Here is a 23,499-nt window from a genome sequence, read left to right as displayed (position 1 = left end):
CCAAGGAAGCTGTAGGAGTTGAACTGCCCCCCTTGCCAGTGTGCTGTGTTGCTGGGTTGGTCTACATTGGTGTCTTCAGTGCCAAGGAGAGGAGAAGGAACTTTCAAAGAACTTTCATCATCTTGCAGAATATTACTCCAAGGGCTTGAACTTGTGCTTGCCTCCTGCTGAAGGCTCAGGGACAAAAGACTTCAGCACCAGCTCCCCTCTGAATTTCCTTGCTGTGTGTCACTGGGAGCTGGAAGCGCGACTCAACGAAGAAAAAGCGTGTCATAGTCGCAGTTGTTGCCATTGTATCGCCGGAGAAGGGTGTCGCCGCCGCATAGGTCGCCGCCGCATCACCAGAGAAGCGTGCCTTCGTCAAAGCTGTTACCCGACGCATTACCGGAGAAGCGCGTCGCCGCCTCAGAGGTCGCCGTCGCATCACCGGAGAAGCGTGTCGTAGGGCCTGTCGCGGCTCCAAAGTTACAGAGTTTGCGCACAGGCGCCGGGCGTGCACGCATTGTCTTCACATTGTTGCATCAAGGGTGCCATCTTATCGCATCGCAACGGATTGTCGCATCGCATCGAGGTGCCATCTTGTCGCATCATAACCAGAACGCAGTATGAGAATCAACGCATCACCTCCCCTCCGGTAAGGACCAACACGCATCCCCTACTCTGCGCAAGCATTGAGGCGCGACGCATCGTCTCCCCGAAGTAGGGAACCTTCGCATCGCCATGCCTGCGAACCTTTTGTTTGTTTTGCATTACGCATCCAGGTACTTTTGTGAGAACTTTGTTGCATTTATCATCAACTTGAACTAAGTGACTTCTACCATCTTTAAGTCTATTTTAAGTACTGTATTGTGGATTTTTGTCGTTTGTGGTCTTGTGTTAAGTCTATATAAAGAATACTTATTTTTATAAAACCTGTGTGGTGTCCATCTGTAGTGTTTTCACGGTATTACTGTATGTGTTCACAAATGCTTAACCCACTGCCTCTGAGATAAGCCTGTCTGCTCATGCCAAGCTACCAAGGGTGTGAGCAGGGGTTATCCAGTAGTGTAATCCCCTTTCCCTGACTTAGACGCAAGGGTCCCTATTTGGTTAAAGGTACCTACCTCTGCCAACTAGAGACCCCTAATTCTAACATTCATGTTTGCAGCTTTTTTGATGTGCTTAATTTTGCACAAGAGAGTCTATTTTTATTCTTTATGTTTGCAAACATGCTGTTGGGGATGGAAAAGTCCTCTGCTTGGTTATGGATGTGCACCCCTGCCCTGAGTGTCCAACTGTACTAAAGTCTGGATCTCTAATGCTGGCTTTGCTGTCATAGGCGAACATGGACCATGCATGTGCACCATGACATATGCCTGTCTCATGGATTGCAGTGTTGTGGGATCGGGAGGGGCACCCAAAGCACTACACTCAGAGCGGTGGAAAGCTACCACCTTCACCAGGAGTTAAGCAGCACGACAACGGTGGTGGCAGCATACTGTGTAGTGGTCAGTAGTAATGAACAGATCCTTGTTAACATGTGGCACTGGAATGAGGCCTACAGACTCACTCACTTTAAAGCTCCACTATTGTGTGCTTAAACACCACTTGGCCTACATCGGGCTGATGTGAATGGCTGTGCAGGGCAAGAGTAGTATCCCTGCACTGGGTGTATGTGTGCCTGGGAAGAGTACAGAACAAGGATCATGCAGTGCTGTGCAGTTTGGGCATGTTAAATGCATAGGCTTGGTGTATGTGTGCCTGTGAATGGTACAGTACTTGAAGGATGTACTGCTCTGCAGTGTGTGTACGTTTTAATGCATATGCAAGGTGTATGTGTGCTTCCAAATGGTCCAACACATGAAGGATGTAATGCTGTTCGGAATACAAATGTTGAATGCATATGCTGGGTTTAGGTGTACCTGGGAGTGGTACAATACACAAGGGATACAGTGCTAGGTAGTGTGTGCAGGTGTTCATAGTTTTGCAGGCAAACAAATTAAGCCCTTCAGTGGGTTGTCCGCGCAGCTGCTTACTTTACATATTTTTCAAAGCCCTCCAGTGGGCCTCAGGAAACAAATGCCTGGTAAATTTCAAAGAACTGCTGTGCCTTCCTGTTGGACCTTTGTCCTAAGGGTAGCTTGGCTCAGGTCAACAGGCTTACATCTTCGCTTGGCTTCTCAGGCTTGCATCCTACCCAGCTCACAATCTTGCGCAGCCCCACTCAAAAAGGACACTACACCGATTATGTGTAAGGTTCACTAGGCTTTATCTTCTTTGTTTCTGGTCAAAACCAGTTTGCAATTTGACATTACCACCTGAACCATTACCTTACATTTACATTCGGACGTTTCTCTCTTTCCTGCGGTACATTAGGTCTTACAATGCACGATAAACTTTCTCAATCAGGGTTTTCAACATTAAGTCTTACAGTGCACGATAAACTTTTCAAACAGTGTTTTCAAAAACAAAAGCTTAACCCCCTGTCACATTTCAGTCTGGCAGTTCTAGGTATGACTTGACCTCTCCACAGGGAATGTTATTTCTACCTTGACACCCCCTTACTACTTTCCCTAGGCCTATGTACAGCACCTCGGATGTCCCCCAGCCACTTAATTAAATATCAATTACTAATGCTTTTTAATGTAGCCATGGTAACAGTCCTGGCGCTAGAGATCAATGACATTTCAAGCAGTTCATTTCATATCAAGGTTGCATAGGCACTAATCTCCTCGAGGTCTGTGCTTGTCTCACTGGGGTCTCGGCTTCCAAGAAAATAACATTAACGGGTATATTTACACGCACTCTGAATTCAGCTGTGGGCCTCACAGCACTTACTCTCCCCCTCCCCTCACCACCAGGCCCAGCTTACGGTACAGTCTCGTTGTCCTCCGCTCCGTGTGTTCTGCCGGAATGGAGCTGCTGTCCCCTCACAACATGAGAGACGGGTCTGTTCCTTAGCGAGGACTCCTTCCCCTATGGATGGCAAGTCTCTGGGAGCTTCTACAGGTTTCCCCCCCCACAACTGTTGGACCGGTGCCCCCTCCGCTACGGCTTCGCTACCAGCCAGTCGCGGTAACTTCAGTTGGGGCCCTGGGTGTTCCTCGTACTCCCCCTCGGACCAATACAGGGCGCAGACTTCCTCACTCTTCTTGGCGAAGGGCGGCGCTTCGGCCCCTCTTCACGTGATCAGAGGACGGCGGCTTCCAGGCCGGGCCCGCCCCCTCCTCTTCCTGCCTCCTGAAGTAACTCTCGCCGGAGCTTCAACGGAGTCGCTGACTCCCTGCCCCTCACCTCTTCAGCCCACGGGCTCCGCAAGTCCAATCAGAGGACCACCGGCCACTCGACCATGGCGATGGGGTCCATTTCAGGTAGGGACTCGACCCGGTCAGATTACGGGGTAATGAGGCTCCGGGAAAGTTGGACAATATGGCCCAGTCCTCCTACTGTGGCTGCGTTCCACTCCTCACAACCAAGGACAAAAAGGGGGGGGGGTTACCGCCGAGGCCAGTCTGATCCTTCCACTTCTGCCAGGAAGGTACACGGGATGAGGTGGTCCTGGGCAACAATCTTAGACCCCCCCCCCCCCTCAGGGACTTCTGCCACTAGCGAAAAACCCGGTATTCTGCTGCTCTTCCCTCTCACTGACTGCAGTCAGGAACCGGTCACAAGGTTAGGGGTGATGTTACTAGGTTTAGGACACTGTGCAGACCCTTGGACCTGTCCGTTCCCCTTTAAGTACAACCACCTCCTCACACAGGCGCCTTACTCCTGAACCTTCCGCAGTCCTCCCTTATCCTAAAATGGCTGCCCTCCTGCCACCTCTATTTATCACCTTGGGCCTGACTTGCCAGAGGGGCCCAGAAGGTTCCGGAACCTCCCATGGCAGTCATGGCCCAGGTGATGAGGTGACAGTTGGAGCCACCATTTTGTGAATCCCACCTTTCTCATCTATTTTCCTCTGAGGAGCACCTTGCGCCTTTCCCTCAAGTGATGTGGAAGAGGCACCCAGAACCTCTACGTCAGCACCCAAAAGTTAGGTAGACAGAAAAAATGAGGAAAAGGGAAAGGGACAAAAATAATAAAAAAATGAGGAGGAAACTGCCAAAGGGCTGACAGGTCTAACACGCGTCCCCCCCAGCTGAAAGTGGGGAGAGCTACCCAACCCCTTGGGAGTCCTCTTCACTAAGGCGGAAATACCTGGACAGACCGTCAGCATTGGCGTGGTCCACTCCTGGGCGATGTCCCACCCTAAAGTCCATCCCCTGTAGGGAAATGGACCACCTCAATAGTTTGGGATTCTCGCCCCTCATTTGCATCAGCCACCTGAGGGGCCGGTGGTCGGTCTGAACCAGGAAGTGCGAGCCAAACAGGTATGGCCGCAGCTTCTTCAGAGCCCACACCACCGCAAAAGCACTCCACCTCTGTTCCCGGGGGAGTAGTCTCCTAGACACGAAAACCACCGGTTGGTCTAGACCCTCGTCATTGAGTTGCGACAGCACTGCCCCGATACCGTGCTCCAACGCGTCTGTCTGGACAATGAACTCCTTGGCAAAGTCAGGGGCCCTGAGAACAGGGGCCGCACACATGGCCTTTTTCAAGGTGTCAAAGGCTTGTTGACATCCCTCGGTCCAGATTATCCGTCGAGGGTGCTTTTTGGAAGTGAGCTCAGTCAAGGGGGCTACGATCGTACCGTATCCCTTGACAAAGCGTCGGTAGTAGCCAGTGAGGCCCAAGAAGGCCCGGACCTCTGTCTGAGTCTTGGGGGGTTCCCAGGCCATGATGGTTTCGATCTTGGCCTGGAGGGGTTGCACCTTGCCCCGACCCACCAAGTGACCGAGGTACACTACCGACCCCTGCCTGATCTGGCACTTACTGGCTTTGATCGTCAGACCTGCCTGCTGCAAAGCCTGAAGAACAGCCTGAAGGTGACACAAATGGTCCTCCCAGCTGCGGCTGAAGACAGCGATGTCATCCAGGTACGCAACCGAGAAGGCTTCCATTCCAGAGAGGACCTGGTTCACCTACCGCTGGAACGTAGCAGGGGCGTTCTTGAGCCCAAAGGGCATCACACACAACTGGTAGTGACCCTCAGGTGTGGAGAAGGCTGACCTTTCCTTGGCTCCATCCGTCAGGGAAATCTGCCAGTACCCGGATGTAAGGTCAAAGGTACTAAGATATTGGGCAGCTCCCAACCGGTCAATGAGCTCATCCGCCCTCGGGATAGGATGAGCATCTGTCTTTGTCACTGAATTCAGTCCCCTATAATCCACACAGAACCGGAGTTCTGGGGTAGTGCCCGGTGGGGCAGCTTTGGCTACCAGTACCACCGGACTGGACCAGGGACTACTTGAAGGCTCAATCACTCCTAGCTCTAGCATCTTGGTAACTTCTCCATGGATGCTAGCCTTCACTTTATCCGACAATCGGTAGGACTTGGACTTCACAGGTGGGCTGTCCCCTGTGTCCACATCATGGGTACACAGATGAGTCCTTCCCGGGATAAGTGAGAACAAGGTTGCAAACTGCTCCAGTACTTGGCGACAGTCCTTCCGTTGTTCAGGAGTTAGAGACGGTGAAAGGGTCACTCCCTCCACCGACCCATCCTTCTCTTGGGACGCAAACAGATCAGGAAGAGGTTCACTTTCCTCTTCCTCTGACCCATCAGTCACCATCATTAACGTGACTTCGGGTCTCTCTTGGTGAGGCTTGAGGCGGTTGACATGGAGCACCCGATGGGGCTGCCTGGGGGTCTTAAGATCTACCACGTAGGTGACCTTGCTCTTCTTCTCAACCACCTCAAAGGGGCCCGACCAGCGATCCTGGAGAGCGCTAAGCTCTCCAGGCTCCATCACCCACACCTTCTGGCCAGGCTCCAGCTCCACCGGGTGAGCGTTTCGGTCATACCATTCCTTCATGACCGTTTGGCTGGCTTCTAGGTTTTCAGAAGCTTGCTTCCACAACCTAGCCATTTGGCTACGAAAGGCCAGCATGTAGCTCACCACATCCGGGGGAAGTTTTCTGGGAGTCTTTTCCCATCCATCCTTCACCAGGCTGAGGGGTCCACGCACAGGGTGCCCGTACAACAGCTCGAAGGGGCTGAAGCCCACTCCCTTCTGTGGTACCTCCCTGTAGGAAAACAGCAAACAAGGTAGGAGGGCGTCCCATTTCCTCCGCAGGCTCTCGGGCAGACTCCGGATCATGCCCTTTAAGGTTTTGTTAAACCTTTCCACCAGACCATTAGTCTGGGGGTGATAAGGAGTGGAGAACCGGTAAGTAACTCCACACTCTTTCCACATAGCCCGCATGTAGGCCGACATGAAGTTGGTACCTCTGTCCGACACCACTTCCTTGGGGAATCTCATCCGGGTAAAAATTCCCATAAGGGCCTGTGCCACCGCAGGTGCAGTAATGGTCCTCAGAGGGATAGCCTCTGGGTAGCGTGTGGCATGATCCACCAGAACCAGGACAAACCTGTGACCGGCAGACGTTGGTGGATCCAATGGCCCGACAATGTCGATGCCCACCCTTTCAAAGGGGGTACCAACGACAGGCAGTGGTTCCAGGGGAGCCTTCAGCTTCACCCCTGTCTTCCCACTAGCTTGGCAGGTTACACACGTCCTACAAAAAGTATCAGACGTAATCCTCATCTGAGGCCAGTAAAAATGAGGGACAAGTCGAGCAAAGGTCTTGTCTTGTCCCAAGTGTCCTGCCAAGGGTATTTCGTGAGCCAGTCCCAATAGGAAGGCTCGGTAACGCTGAGGAACTACCAAGGCCCGGGATGAACCATGCACCGGAGCCTTGGGTTCGCTATAAAGGAGTCCATCTTCCCAGTATATGTGGAAGTTCCCCGAATCGTTACCCGCTGCCTGGGCTTCGGCCTGCCGCCGTAAACCCTCAAGGGTAGGGCACTCCTTCTGGGCCCGACAAAACTCTTCCCTAGTAGGTCCTCCCTCCACCTGCCAATCTGCAGGGGTCGATTCGCCCTCCAGGGAAGTTACATCCCCCTCCGTAGACTCCGGGACCACTTCAGTTGCCCCATCCACCTTTGGAGGGTCAGATGCCGGAGCAGGCTTCCCCCGTCCCCGTCTACCATTTCCGGCAGCTGGTTGGGCCTTTGTCCCAGGCTCCAACCTCTGTGAATCCCCTCTTCGGGTAGTCACGGACCGAGTGTGGGCACACGTCCACTCAGGGGTCCCCAACATTTCCATGTGGGCCCTGAACTCAACCTCCTTCCACGCCGAGTGTTCAAGGTCGTTTCCCAACAGGCAGTCGACTGGCATGGCAGGGCTTATCGCAACTCGTAGAGGACCCGCAACCCCTCCCCACTCAAAGGGAATCTGGGCCACCGGATAGTGACCCTCTCGGTTGTCAGCCATCACAACCGGGTGGACTACATTGGGAACCACCTGCTCTGGGGACACCAGCTGACTCCTTACCATAGTCATGCTGGCTCCTGTGTCCCTCAGAGCCTCCACACTCTGGGCATTGATGGTGACCCATTGCCTGTACTTAGTAGTATTCGAGGGCATCTGGGTCTTAGGAACCATCTCACAATCCCCTAAGGACACTAAGGTTAGCCCTGCCCACTCACCTCCCTTATCTAGGGGCAACTCCTCCCCGAGCACTACACTCGCCACCCCAGGGGTCTTTCCTCCAATGGGAGGGTGTGGTCTCTTGGGACACTTGGCATCCCCCTTATAGTGCCCAACCTCACCACACTCATAACATCGGACAACCCTAGGCTGCTGACCACGGTCAGGATAAGGGGGTTTGTGGGGGCCAACCTTAGGAGGGAATCCTACTCCCTTCCCTGGTGAACTCTTTTGGGGGCCTTTAGAGAACTCCCTCTTTTTGTCTCCCCCCTCTTTCTTCTGGGGGGTGCCCTGTCCAGCCCCTTGGAAATTCCCTTCAGTCCCTTTTGAGGATACCCGGGTACTTGCCCAGATATCCGCCTCCTCTGCAAGCTTCCTGGGATTAGTTAGCTTGCTGTCTACCAGGTGCTGACGCAGCTCCGGAAAACTTTTCTCGAGGAGTTGCTCCTTTAAAATTAAATTGTACAGTCCCTCATAGTCCTTGACTTCACTGCCCTGCACCCAGCCCTCTAAGGCCTTCTTGGCATAGTCCAAGAAGTCCACCCAATTCTGGGTGGCCAACTTCTGACTGCCCCGAAACCTCTGCCTGAATTTTTCAGGAGTCAGCCCAAATTTCCTCACTAGGGCTACCTTCATGATGGGGTACTTGGTCTGGTCTTGCTGTTCTAGCGCTAACAAGGCATCCCTCCCCACCGGAGGCATATACCTATATAGGCCACACCCCCACTGGGCTTCGGGGACCCCATGGGCTCTTAGAGAGACCTCATAGGCAGCCAGCCATTTTACGATGTCATCCCCGACACCATAGCTGGCGACTACATCTTTGGGCAGGTAAGGCCTGGACTCTCTCGGGATTTCTCTCGGTATGCTGCCACCATTAGGACTGCTGGGGGTTCCAAGTTGAAGGGCCTTGAGCTCTAACTCCTTTAAGTGGAGCTCATGGAGGAACCTCCTCTCCTCTCTCTCCTTTTCCAACCGGGCTAGATCCATTCTAAACTGCCTCTCCTCCCTCCGGTCAACTAGATCAGCAGAGGACAGGCTCCCCCCTGAGGCGCTACTTCCCACTCTGGATGGGGCCCTAGACCCGACGTCCATGCTGCCGCTCCCAGGGGGAAAAAGGACTTCAGTTTCTTCCCGGAGGTCTAGTCCTGGTTCCTCCTCCCGTTTCCCGCTAGGGTGGGCCATAACCCAGGCTCTTAAGCTTGCTTGGAGCTCTGTTTTCTTCGCCCCCTGCTTAAAGAATACCTCCCTCTCCTGGCAGAATTCCTTCAATTGGGCCACTGTATATTCCTCCAGCCTACCCAATTCAAATTCCATCCTACCAGATGGGACCCCAACACAGTCAACAAAAACTTTACTCTGGAAGATTTTCCCAAGAAAGGAAATATACACAGGACAATTTTAAAAACCTCCAATTAGGAAAACAATCTGGAGAAAACTCCAGTTAAAACAATCCAGTGTAGGTGGTGATGCGCGCAAAACTGCTACTAAGCGGATGCAAGCACTGAATAAGGATCCCACCGCTGAGCACCAATCTGTTGGACCTTTGTCCTAAGGGTAGCTTGGCTCAGGTCAACAGGCTTACATCTTCGCTTGGCTTCTCAGGCTTGCATCCTTCCCAGCTCACAATCTTGCGCAGCCCCACTCAAAAAGGACACTACACCGATTATGTGTAAGGTTCACTAGGCTTTATCTTCTTTGTTTCTGGTCAAAACCAGTTTGCAATTTGACATTACCACCTGAACCATTACCTTACATTTACATTCGGACGTTTCTCTCTTTCCTGCGGTACATTAGGTCTTACAATGCACGATAAACTTTCTCAATCAGGGTTTTCAACATTAAGTCTTACAGTGCACGATAAACTTTTCAAACAGTGTTTTCAAAAACAAAAGCTTAACCCCCTGTCACATTTCAGTCTGGCAGTTCTAGGTATGACTTGACCTCTCCACAGGGAATGTTATTTCTACCTTGACACCCCCTTACTACTTTCCCTAGGCCTATGTACAGCACCTCGGATGTCCCCCAGCCACTTAATTAAATATCAATTACTAATGCTTTTTAATGTAGCCATGGTAACAGTCCTGGCGCTAGAGATCAATGACATTTCAAGCAGTTCATTTCATATCAAGGTTGCATAGGCACTAATCTCCTCGAGGTCTGTGCTTGTCTCACTGGGGTCTCGGCTTCCAAGAAAATAACATTAACGGGTATATTTACACGCACTCTGAATTCAGCTGTGGGCCTCACAGCACTTACTCTCCCCCTCCACTCTCCACCAGGCCCAGCTTACGGTACAGTCTCGTTGTCCTCCGCTCCGTGTGTTCTGCCGGAATGGAGCTGCTGTCACCTCACAACATGAGAGACGGGTCTGTTCCTTAGCGAGGACTCCTTTCCCTATGGACGGCAAGTCTCCGGGAGCTTCTACAGGTTTCCCCCCCACAACTGTTGGACCAGTGCCCCCTCCGCTACGGCTTCGCTACCAGCCAGTCGCGGTAACTTCAGTTGGGGCCCTGGGTGTTCCTTGTACTCCCCCTCGGAACAATACAGGGCGCAGACTTCCTCACTCTTCTTGGCAAAGGGCGGCGCTTCGGCCCCTCTTCACGTGATCAGAGGACGGCGGCTTCCAGGCCGGGCCCGCCCCCTCCTCTTCCTGCCTCCTGAAGTAACTCTCGCCGGAGCTTCAACGGAGTCGCTGACTCCCGGCCCCTCACCTCTTCAGCCCACGGGTCCAATCAGAGGACCACCGGCCACTCGACCATGGCGATGGGGTCCATTTCAGGTAGGGACTCGACCCGGTCAGATTACGGGGTAATGAGGCTCCGGGAAAGTTGGACAATATGGCCCAGTCCTCCTACTGTGGCTGCGTTCCACTCCTCACAACCAAGGACAAAAAGGGGGGGGGGGGGTTACCGCCGAGGCCAGTCTGATCCTTCCACTGCTGCCAGGAAGGTACACGGGATGAGGTGGTCCTGGGCAACAATCTTAGACCCCCCCCCCTCAGGGACTTCTGCCACTAGCGAAAAACCCGGTATTCTGCTGCTCTTCCCTCTCACTGACTGCAGTCAGGGACCGGTCACAAGGTTAGGGGTGATGTTACTAGGTTTAGGACACTGTGCAGACCCTTGGACCTGTCCGTTCCCCTTTAAGTACAACCACCTCCTCACACAGGCGCCTTACTCCTGAACCTTCCGCAGTCCTCCCTTATCCTAAAATGGCTGCCCTCCTGCCACCTCTATTTATCACCTTGGGCCTGACTTGCCAGAGGGGCCCAGAAGGTTCCGGAACCTCCCATGGCAGTCATGGCCCAGGTGCTGAGGTGACAGTTGGAGCCACCATTTTGTGAATCCCACCTTTCTCATCTATTTTCCTCTGAGGAGCACCTTGCGCCTTTCCCTCAAGTGATGTGGAAGAGGCACCCAGAACCTCTACGTCAGCACCCAAAAGTTAGGTAGACAGAAAAAATGAGGAAAAGGGAAAGGGACAAAAATAATAAAAAAATGAGGAGGAAACTGCCAAAGGGCTGACAGGTCTAACACTTCCTATTAAATGTCTCAAAGTTGTTCTTCTAGCAAGGACGCAGGCAAACCACAAAATCTTTTAAAGTCACATGTTCAATTCAAATATGAAAAGTAAGCAGCTGCGCAGACAACCCACTGAAGGGCTTAAATTGTTTGACTGCAAAACTACGAACACCATCATGTTTGGAAAAAGGTACTCAAATGCAACCCACATGAGGGCTTTGAATTGAGCATGTGACTTTAAAAGAGTTTGTAGTTTGCCTGCACAGTTGTTTCTCACCCAGGAAGAAGGAGCTGGGGGCTCTGAAACGCATAGGTGTAATTCATCAGGAATGCAAGATGCAAGTTTGCCAGTCCCTCTGAATAAATATTTCTTGTGAAATAGAATTGCTGGGAGTACGTCTTTGCTAGCAGAATAACTTTGAGACTTGTGTATATATATATATATATATATATATATAGATAGAGATAGATAGATAGATAGATGTTTATTTCTGTTACCCTTACAACATATGCAGCACAAAAACGTTCTTGTAATACGAACAAAAATATATAAAACCTACATAAACTTTACTGTGACTACATGTTGTCATCTCAAAAACCATACCTATAACCTACATAAAACTTAAATTGACTACACATTATCATCTCAAAACAACATACACCACCAGTCACTTCCTAGGCTCAGGAATTTTACACAAACTTCCAAAACTCCACAGCTTGCCATCATGCAATGCAGCTACATATTTCTTCATCTTTATTAGCTTTTGAGCCTGGAAATATTTCCTTTCTCCTTTACTCGCAAATCCAGCCTTTCTCAGCTGCACTCCATGTCCACAAATCAAGCTTTACACTCTTTTTGTTGTTGGAATTCTCCTCACTCAAATTCTGCAAATTACTCACCCTTCTTTTCATATGTTCACAATTTACCCATACCAGATTCTTCGCGTACAACCACGTGGGCGACTCTTTGGTAGCAGGTTCCCTCCCCTTAAGAACTATGAAAGGAGATATTCTACTCACAGAATGAGGTCCAAATCATCTGTCCAATTCCTCTCTATGTAGTTCATTAGCTGCAGAAAGTTGGATATTCCCCATTATTATTCGGCTCACACTTTCCACCACGCCATTGACTTGTGGGCTACACATTGCAATTTTCTCATGCGTAATACCAATCTGTAACAAAACTTCTGAAATTGATGATGAAACGAACTGGACAGCCATTGTCAGTGACCCCTATTTTAGGTATTCCCTCCTCCAATAATACATCTCTCAAACATTTGATGACATTACCTCTATTTATATGTTTCATTACCTTTACCACAAACCAATTACTATGGTAATACAGCAAGACTACCAAAAATCAGTTTCTCCTTTCTTGTTTGTCAATTGGGCTTATAAAATCTACTACCAATCTTTCCGGCAATCCCATACATCTTGAAGGTGGTTGCCTACTTACTTTCCTTTTGTCTCTAGTCCCACACGCATGAGTCTCTCTTCTCTTTCCATGTTAGTCACCAAAAACACGGCCTCAACCTCCTCTTCGTCACGCTTCTCCCCAAATGCCCTTCATGCACAATCTTAATTAACTTTGCTCTTAACTTACTGGGTGAAATATCACGATCACGCCTTAATATTTGAAACCCATGTATGCTCAATTCATCTATCAGCAGGAAATATGGTCTTATTCTTCCACTTAGTTCCCATAACTGTTGCCAACTGTAGGACATACAAGAGCATTTCTCAGAAAGAGGTCACAATGGCAACATCTCAGGAAGGAGATGGGGCTGATTAGAGAAATATAAAGAGTTGGGTCGGGGGCCCTGGGCTAACCAACCAGGGCCAAGTGCACATATCACTGTGGCTGACATGCAGGGGTGAACTCTGGTCACTCCCATGGCCTGTGTTGTGAGACTATCAGCTTTTGAGTCTCTCCTGCTGTAACAGACTTCTTTTCAAGAAGAGACGGAGCAAAGTGGACACTTCAAAGACTCAGAACCTAAATTACATTTGGTGTCTGGAAATGCACTATAAGAAGGGGAGTTTGAGACCCCAAAAATTGTCTTCTGCCAAGCAGCCAGACAGGCTCTGCGAGGAGGGGAAACTCTGCAAGACTTCTGCTTGTGGACTAGGACTTGGGGCCAAGGCCTACTAGTCTCCCTGCTGGGTGAGGGAACGTAACCCGTGGAAACCAAGAACACCAGCGCCTGCCTGCTTGCCAAGACCAGTGTGCCCTGTGCGGAAGTGGAGAGCATTGGAGGGAGCAAGGTCCAGTAGGGAGCCCTGCCGAGTGGACTTCCTTTGCGAGGTGTGAGGAAACGGATGCTGCATCAATTGGTTTGTTGCCTCTGTGCAGGGCAGAGTCAGCGACACCTATGTGCCAAGACATGGCCGCCATGAATTGAGTCATGTGCTTCGCCGATCGGGAATGAGCCCATGTGGTAATGGCCATAGCCTTGAGCGGGAGGTGACTCATATGCTAGGAGGGGCCGCCGTGCAAAAATTCACTGTGCTGATCGGGCCAAAGCCCCTGTATCATGAGATATGGTGACCCCTATGCCAGATGAGGTCACCGGGAGCACCAAGAACTGCGGTCTGATCTCCACCTCTCTGCTGGAGAAGTGAGGAGTGAGGACATCATGAGAGCGTTTCATCTTTCTCAATACCAGCAACATCTCAATTTCAGAAGTTTTGTTACAGATTGGAATTAAGCATGAGAAAATTGCATTGTTAGCCCACAAGTCAATGGCGTGGTGGAAAGTGTGAGCCGAATAATAATGGGGAATATTATGTTGCTGGTATTGAGAAAGGCGAAAGACAAAACGCGTTTACATGCATTAACATCTTTTGAAATTAGATCCCATAATGATATATACTTGCTTTTAAATGCCTTGAAGAACTTTATGATGTAATGCACAAGATTTTCAATTGAGATTAAGAAAGCCGTGAGAAAGCCCAGGTCGTACTGACCAGAGGGCGAAACATGTGTCGGCTGTTTGGTTACTGTGTCATCATAAGAGCCATATTTTATGAAAATAATAAAGACTTTATTCGAAATCATCATCTGACAACTGTCTTTCTCAGGAAACATTGAATGAAAGAAGCATTGGCAATACGTAAAGTGGAGTAAATATTCAAAACCTTAAACACTTTGTAGATTATGAGGCTGAGTTGGTCCAGGGCCTCGAGTTTAAGCTCCTCATAAGAAGACTCAACTTGTGGGAGCCAACCGACTACTCAGTGCCGCAGACGTGGTGGGTGACTCTGGGATATATGGTGGCCAAGCGTGATATTGCGCAATTGTGGGGTTCCCAGAGGTTGCCAACTGTCTCGGCGTGGAAGGACAACATGGATTGGTGTATGTTTCGGGAAAAGGTAGTGTATGTTGCGAGAGGTAAGCCTGGGAAATGGGTGAAAGTGTGGGGCCCCTGGAACACCTACCGTGGGGGAATCTGTACCCCGCCGCTGACGCCTGATCTGTCACCGGCCCCGTCTCCTTAGCCTGCTTGTCTCCCTGGTTCTGGGCATTGAGTTCACTTTGTCTCCGTCCCGACCTATCCCCCCCCTGCTATTCCTGTGGATCGGTAGGGTCCCCCCCAGGGGAGCTCATGCTGCTGCTTCGACTGTTGGTTGCCTTGTGGATTTGTTTTTTCGTTTCTTATATAAAAATGAAACCGTTGTGTGGGGTCCGGATGGTGTGGCTGCCGACGCTTCTTTCAACTCCTGTGACCTCTCTTCTGCCGCAGCGTGTGTTCTACTGCTTGTATTATATGCTCTTCCTGTTTGCTAGCGGCCGGCCTGAAGGTTGTAGGCCCATCTTTGTACATCTTTTGGATTCTGTAATAAACGGTTTCAAAAAAAAAGAAGACTCAACTGTTTAAAGGCAATAAGATATCCAGTCGTAGGATTCTTGGACCTCGCATTATTTCCTTTTTTTGACTTATGGCAATTAAGGTTAAGAGATTTTGGAAAGTTTAACGGGAGAGTTCGGGGACTATGCTCCTGGTTACCAAGGGTAAAGTGCACAGAGCTCTAAACCCAGTAAAACAAATAGGGCAAAAACTGTGGGGAACCACACAAAAATGTTCATTTTCTACATATACTAACAAGAAACAGTAGGCGGAATTTAATTTAAGACCATACTTTTGGCAATGAAGGAGATTCAGTGAATAAAGAAACAATAAAGTGCACAGAGAGGAAGCAAGATCTGTAAAGAATAATTGATTAAGAGTGGAGCAGGTAAATAGGCATTAGTGTGCATGTGGGAGTTATTTGTGTACATGGAGGACTTAGGTGAATGCTGTTGATTTATGGCTGTCTCTTTACTCTTACTCACACACATAAGTCCTTCTGACTTTTAACTATTGAGTTTTGCAGCTTTATACATATTTCTCTGGTTGGAAGGCCAAGATAAAATTGTTCTAGGTTAGCAGGCAAGATAGTTGATGCTGTGACAAAACAACTAGTGCGTCTAGGCTTAGTTACCAACTGCCATCTGAATACCATCAAAAGTGTCTTTCAATATACTCAGGGCCAGAAAACAGTGCAGCTAACACAGCAAAACATGGTGAACTAAGACCACTGGTGATCTGATTTCTGCAGTCTCAAGCAAGCAGTGTGCCAGGCCCGTACTTCAGAATTCTTGGAAGCAATTGGTCAAAAACTCATACATCTCTCTATTTCATTGGAAGTATGTGCAACTCTCCCTGATTAATCGATTCATCACTCATACATCCATCCAATCTTTTTTGTGAATCTTACTAAATGTGTAAACCTACTTCGTATCAAGGGGTGCAGATTTACAAATCTAGTTGAGTCAGGGGCTTGAACCAATTGTAAAAACACTGGGGAATCACCTTTTATGTTTCCTGCAGTGTGTGGTGACAGTAGATGCTAGTGCAGTGGGTTCAAGTGTGTTTTTTTAAAGTGTTTTGGGAGTTATGAAAACACCATTGTGTTTCATTCCAAGATGAAAGTTGCATTCCTCTTTGATAGGAAGTGAAGTGTTTGCTTGACGTCGGCGTCTGTGCCACCCTGCTTGTCTATGACACTGCCCAGATAGATGAAGGCCTCAACCGCTTCCAGTGCATCACCTGCAAGAGTGACTGCAGTTGTGCTGGCCATGTTAGCCTTCAGGATCGTGGTTTTCCCTCTGTGAATGTTGAGGCCAAGTTGTGCTGACGTGGGTGCCACATTGTTAATCTTCTCTTGCATCTGCAGATGAGTATAGGAGAGTAGTACCAGGTCATCTGCAAAGTCCAGGTTGTCAAGCTGCGTCCAATGTGTTCACTGGATCCAATTTCTTCTCCTTGCTGTGGATGCCTTCATGATCCAGCCTATGTCCAGCAGGAAGAGAAAAGGTGAGAGCAAACAACCCTGGCAGATCCTGTCCTCACTTGGAAGGCTTCCTTGGATCGGCAAAACAAGGGCTGCCTTCATTCAGCTAAAGAAGATCTGGAGCTCCAAGGACCTAAAACTACAAACCAAGATAAGGTTTTTTAACACCAACATAAAATCGATCCTTTTTATGGAGCAGAAACTTGGAGGACAACAACGACCACCTACAATGAAGTCCTTCATTAAGATCTGCCTGAAGAAAATCCTCCAAATCCACTGGCCAAACCCTATCAGCAACAACAACCTATGGCAGCAGAATTTCAACTCCCTGCCCATGAAGAAATCATGAAAAGAGGCTGACACTGGATAGGTCACAATCTCCGCAAGCCCACATCAAACACAGCAAGCAAGCCCCGACATAGAACCCTCAAGGGAAAAGGAAAGAAAGAGGAAGGCCGAGAAAAAAATAGTGCTGAGGCCCAGAGGCTGACAGCAAGGAGATGAGTTACACCTGGAGTCAGATTGAAAGAAAAGCCTAGACAGAGATGGCTTGAGAATTCTGGTTGATGGCCTATACCCCGGGAGGGTACGTTACTAAGTTATGAAATGAAATAGATTTGTAAGAGCGAAGAAATACCCTAAGGTGTAAAAGGCTCTGAAACACTCGCTATCTCAGATTAGAGAAAGGAAAATATTTAGCAAGTTCTATATTCAGGGCTTCAGCGCTACCATGTTATAACACGAAGAGACAGGTTTTCAAGGTTTTTCTAAAGGATAAGTGGTTCTTCCAGCTGGTAATATGACACGGAAAGGAATTCCCTGGCTTGAACGTGGGTCTGCCTCCCCATCTTTTTTTACGAAATTTGGGGATCACTACCAAATTCAGATTTGCCAAGCGGAGCGGTCTGGAAGGTACTAATCACTGGAACATAGTTCTAATTGCTCCAGGCCTGAGCTATGTAAAGCCGTGTGAGCAATGCACAAGGCTTTAAACATAATGGGCTTTTTGAATGGTAACCAGTGCAACTTATTCAATCCTGCCAAGACAGAATGATATTTCGGAATATCCAATATCAGTCTCACTGCAGGTTTTGTACCATTTGCAGCATAGTTAAGGCTGACTTTTAATCAAATTATCAAAACGGGAAGAGATTAAAGCCAGAACCACTTGTTTGCACGCAGGAACTGGAATAAAGAGGAAAACGTTTCTAAGAATTGTAATGATGCAAAAGCAGGTCAAAACTGCACGAGCAACCTGTTAGTCAAACATCAAATTTGTATCTACAATCACTTCCAGATTTTTTGCTGACTCAATGTGCCCAAATGTAATCTTGTATACTATGTTGATGGATGTCTCAATATCGATGGCTTGTTAGTGGATGGTTATGCCATATGTGCACAGTGTGAAGTTGCCAAAAGCTGATGCTTACATCAAGTAGACTCTGCTGAAGCTGGCTGCCCTGACCTGTGGCCTTTATTCATGCTGCCTGACATATGGTTACTTTATTCACTGACACAAAATATGCCTTAGGTATAGCCAATGATCTTGGTGTCCTCAAGATACAACAGGGTTTCCTCATCTAAGCGGAAACCTGAATTAAAAATGCTAGGTATGTTAAAGGATTACTTGCTGCTCTTATGTTACCATCTAAATTTGCGATTTTATAATGTGCCACACACAGTCCTTCAAGATGAAGGGTCTAGGAGAAGTGCTTTTGCTAAAGTAACTGACAAAAAGGCCAGGTCCTCCCTGACCCCTAACTAGAAGCAACCCAGGACCGGTTTCGCCCTTATTAGTGCTCATCAGCTGGGTATAGCTTAGTTCCAGTGGCACAGTGTGCACAGGACCCACGTCTGGGTTTACCCTTTCCACGCAAAAAAATTATACAAAAAAGTGATGAATGAAACGGGTGGATTAAACTCGGACACTGGAAATTACTCTGGCCAGCATTCCAATCCATCTGGTTTTGCACACCATGCCACCTCAGTAGCTAATGCGAGACAGGTATAGGGTTGCCTGTGTTCTGGTTCAGGGAGGACCTGACCTCGAAGTTCGGGGTGAACTATCCCCATTGGAGCAGGGTCATGACTGATTGGCATTTGACTGGGTCCAAACTGAGGTGGCATTGTGTGAAACAGCACACTAAAATAACAGGAAAATGACTGCACATGTGAGCATTTAACGCATAAAGCTCATGGGCAACATTTAAAACATCAACCAAAAGCACCACAAACAGAAAAAGTGGCAACAGAAAATGATCCAATATACCGACTAGCAGGTGACCGATTTCGAACAAGGGGTAGAGGGTGTGGCCTTGCAACTAGAGCTGTCGACTTTGGAACTGGGGGACCAGACTAGAGTCTCGGCGTCGACTCACCATTCTGTGACTCTGGGCAAATCACTTACTCTCCCTTACATAAAAAAAAGAAAAAAATATAATGTGACCTTATGTAATGTAACTGGTGCCCATGTAAAGCGCTCCAATACCTTCGGTTCGTGTTCGTGCTATATAATACTGCAAACAAAAACAAAAAAAGCACATTTAACGTGAATAACTGGGGGAGTACAAGCTGCAAACGATGCACTCCTAAAAAGGGTACTCTATTTTTGTTGGAATATAATAAGCAGAATTGCAACCACACAGACACATACAGTATATATACAACTTTTTGAATATCCTATAATAGTCATTTCCCATGTAAATGCTGTTTATCTCTTCAATTTCAAATACATTTGTCAAAATCATAAACTGTTTGGAGAAAAGTTGTAAACGCTTGCAGAAACCGTCCTGGCGAGTCTGTTGACAGGTATGGTCAAGGAGTAAAAAGCTATTTCAAACAGCAGGCCGTCGTGACGTTATTTACACGAAAGGTACTGCTAAGAAGATATTGCTCAAAATCGTAAACGTGCTGTAAGTATGGGAGGACGGGCACTGAAACATACTCGACAAAAAAATACTCTCTTTCAAGAGTCATGCGGCAAATATTTAAACACATTCCAGGAGGAAGAGGAGCCCACAGTAGAGGGGAGGACGATTCGTAAATACAGTAAGCAAACAAGTCCTTCTGTCGTCAAACTCTCTGCCTACCTGCTGTATCTTCTGAAGTCCTGTGTTTTTGCCGCCCCAAACGATGGGTACTGTGATCTTTCGCAGTGTTACCTATATACTTTCCGGTGTCCTCCACTCCCTTGAGGCGGCACTGCAGTGTTGGCATCTTCCGCTGCTATGGTGACCGCCGAGACGGCATGCGTAGCCTGGAGACCTAACAACAAACCTGACATCGCCAAACTCCTGATATGGTGATTGGATGCTCGAGCCCAAACATCTTCGGATGGGTTAATATGGCCAATCAGAAGTTAGTTTATACCGATTCTTACGAGAGTACATCTCGCGATAGAGCAACTTGTCACTTCTAAACAGTTTCGGATCACCGTACCATTAGGGCTGAAATGTAATACAGTGGAGCCGTTGTGGTACAGCAGATATGATTCGGGAGTGGGGTTATGAGATGATATTGCTGCCAGGAGTGTATGGACTATAAATCTAAGAGGGCTTTACAGTCCCCGTCAGCTTCTGGGGTGCTGAACTAGAGGTGTGCCGCTTCCGAAGTAAGAGGATGGCCGCCAGTTGCCACGTGTCTTTCTAAGTTTTGTCTAATCTATTCTTTTTAATATAAACTTAAAAGGGACTTACTCTTTCCTGGCTTCTCATTGGTACCTGTGGGTGCCAATTACCTTTCCTCCATTTCTACTGGCTGTAGCATATTTTCCTGCATTTACCAATGCTTGTTCCTCGTCTGTTTATCTTATCAGTTTCCTGCGCCTAAAATACTGTTAACATTCGCTTTGGTGGAACCATGTTTTCATAAAGTTTTGCCTTTTGCTATTGCACCATATGTATATCACAATTTATCACTGGATAGATGAAGTGATGTGCAGGGCGCACCTGAAACTCGAATGGGATCCCCAACTCTTGGGTCAACAGCTCTGTCCGCTATGCCACATCCTCTCCACTCCTGTGTTATATGTCAGGGAGCTCTCTCCTTCTGCCAGAGGATGATTGATGAAAACATCTCTTTATTAATTACCTAGGCAAAACCGATATTACCAATGCTTGTTTTCTTTCTGTACACCCTACCACCCCGTGTGCTCTGTGCCTACTAGGTGCACGTGTTTAGCATGCATGCCAACCCTCCGATTCAGATGGGATACTTCCGATTTCAATGCTAATTTGCCACGTCATGATTGCTTCATGCAGAAACCCAATTCGGAGTTAGTAAAACAGCCAAAAATAAGATGGTGATACCTGTCATGCAGGTTCCAATCTAATCCTTCAAGAATTACCTTTGATATCAAATTTTAAAGCTTTGTCCTTAGTTCCCTGGAGGTGGATATTAGAGCAGATGACAGGACTCCACATTTTATTTTTGACAGTTTTACAAAACGCAAACAAAAAAAACAGCATTTAGACCGCTGTTTCTGTTTGTACTATGTAATTAAACAGCCAAAAATGAAATTCTGATTAGCTGTCACCATACATACCAATAGACCCGATTCAGGCAGACTACTTTTTTTAAATCTCCCACTTGCTTGCTCTAAAATGCTGTCATGTATGGTATAGCTGGTAAGGTTTTGGCTCGTTTCTATGTTGTCAGCAGACTAATGTGTGATAATTCCAGGCGCGGCAGGTGTAGTTAAGAGCGGTGGGGCGGTAAGTCGACAGGTGACGGAAGAGGGAAAATAAAATAAATAAATAAATAAAACCACTTACTGTGGCATTGGCGATGCGGCGAGTGCAACGTAAGGGGTTTTATTTATTTTATTTTCCCTATTCCGTCCCACCGCTCTTACCTGCACCTGCCGTGCCTGGATATTTAAATTCCTAAGCGTGCCACTCTGAGGCAATATATATATATATATATATATATTTTCAGGTTTTTTTGTTGCAGTTTTATATAGCAGAAACTCAACCCAAGGTATTGGAGCGCTTTACATAAACAGGAGTTACATTACACAATGACACACTCATTTTTGGTAGACACAAGGAGATTAAGTGATTTGCCCAGAACCACAGGATGTTGAGCTGACGCCGAGACTGGAACCTGATTCCCCAGTTCCAAAGTCAGTTGCTCTGGCCGTTACACCACATCATCCTTATAGTAAGTAGAGCTAAGCAGGTATGTTGATGGAATGAGATATTTGAAATTAACCATTTAACAGATACCAACGTCTTAGCTGCAACACTCGTGAAAGAAATCCCGAAATATGGTCACTATACCTTCTTTAACAAAACTCAGGAGTTCTGTGTATCTTTGGGAATTTTGTTAGTGGAAGATTTACGAACAGGATAGGCTGAGCGCAACAGTCACAACCTATCCAAAATAAGCAGAACAACATCAGTCGCTGGCAACAGACTTCGAAGGGCCAGGACCGGACAGGCAAGGCACAAGTCCTAAAAAAAGAAATGGGGGGACGAACCAAGTTAGGCAGTAGGCAAGTGACATCATGGTGCATGACATCACAGTACGTGACATTGCACATGTCATCACAGGAAGCGGCATCACGATCCATAACCTCACAGAAAGTGACATCACAAGAAGTGACATCAGATTTTAACACTTCAGATATGTATAGAAGTTCTATCATGAGCATATTTGGGCGCATTACGAGATTTAACATGTGAGATTTTGCGTCTGCGTTGTGCCAAAAAAGTGACGCAAACCTGACACAAAATCTGGGCCTCAACTTATACTTTTTTTTAAAAAAAAGTATGTCACAAAGAAATTGGCGGCAAGGAGAAATTTTGCAGTAAATTTGGTCTGCTTAATTCTTTTCAAAGTCTGCATTTTAAAATATCTTATGGGATTAAATCACGTGCTGCAGAGATCCTTGTGTGCCCAGTAAATCTCAGGGAATAATAATAATGGTAAAATAGCTCTGGACACATTTTCTGGAAAGATCTATATTTTTTCTAGCCTCATATTTGAATCAAAGTAGCATAGAGGATTAATATGTTTCCTGCAAAGGACATCATGTAACATGCAGATGACATATTTTTATTTTATGTAGCTAGGTCTGTGGGTTTTCCTGCTTTTAACACAAATATCCTTTTGTTACTTGCAGTTCATAAATTGTAATCCTACTAATATAGCACAGTGAGCTAGAAAGGACATGTGACTACTAAATCTTGTAACCCTCACTATCATATGTAACACATCCTGTATAATGATTTACACACATATGATTTATTGTTCATGTATAATGTTTACGTGTGATGTAATGCTCTGTGACACCCTGCATTGGGATGAGTAGCCCTATAAAAGAAATAAAACAAAATAGTGGTATTTAAAATATTTATGTTAATACTGGGACAGGTCAACACCTCTGACATTCTTGCAGTGCATGAATTTGTCATATCTCTAGGGACTGAACAAAGTCATAATCATGCCTCTTAAGTACCTGTGAAGTGAATACAAGCTGTGTGGCTTTGTTTTTCCTGCTTTGCATTTAGGTGTGAGACTCCAGATAGCTCCCATCCAGGATACTCGAACACAAGAAGGCCTGATGGCCCCTTAACTTCGGCCTTTGTTTTGGGCCAGCTGTTATTTAAAATAAGTAAGCCCCCTCTCCGCCTGCACCTTGTTACTTAGAACGAAAGCAGACAGCATGCAGGTGCTCCTGAATGTGTTCTGGTGTCTGAAACCGACACTAGGACAAAGTCAGCATATTTTAGTGGTGCCCAACTTGTTGACAGGGTCAACGGCGTCTACCTGTGCGTACCCACGACTTGTGCTCTGCTAACAGGCCTTTTATACAACTGGGTGTTTCCCTGTTGGGCTGAAGGCCTGGAAAGTCCAGTTTCTAGGGCAGAGTGCTGCTCCTGGTGCCTCTGTCAGTTTTCCCCAGGCCCCCTAGGTTATTTGCAGCTGAGACTGGGAGGCTTCAAGAGAGAGAGGGAGGGAGGAAGATGGTAGAGACAAAGTGATCAGAGAAGGTGTAGAGAGAGAGGAGAGGTGAGAGAAAGACCATTGTCTACACCAGAAACTTGTGTTTCAATATGCATGCA

At 47.6% G+C, this 23,499-nt stretch overlaps 1 protein-coding gene across 1 annotated transcript in view; it reads right to left on the bottom strand.

Annotated features, from left to right (window-relative positions):
* The window catches only part of LOC146865805 (zinc finger protein 474-like), a 290,824-nt gene extending 271,184 nt beyond the window's left edge, over positions 1 to 19,640 (bottom strand). Inside the window, exon 1 of the mRNA XM_085632666.1 lies at positions 19,522 to 19,640. The gene's annotated coding sequence lies outside the window, so the exon portion shown is untranslated. The remainder of the gene's footprint in view (positions 1 to 19,521) is intronic.
* Between the last annotated feature and the right edge of the window lie 3,859 nt (positions 19,641 to 23,499).

The sequence above is a fragment of the Triturus cristatus genome, chromosome 2_1, assembly GCF_964204655.1.
Source record: "Triturus cristatus chromosome 2_1, aTriCri1.1, whole genome shotgun sequence".
In the NCBI taxonomy this organism is placed as follows: Eukaryota; Metazoa; Chordata; class Amphibia; order Caudata; family Salamandridae; genus Triturus; species Triturus cristatus.
Note: the sequence above shows the minus strand (reverse complement) of the source record. Positions and strands in the feature narration are given on the sequence as shown.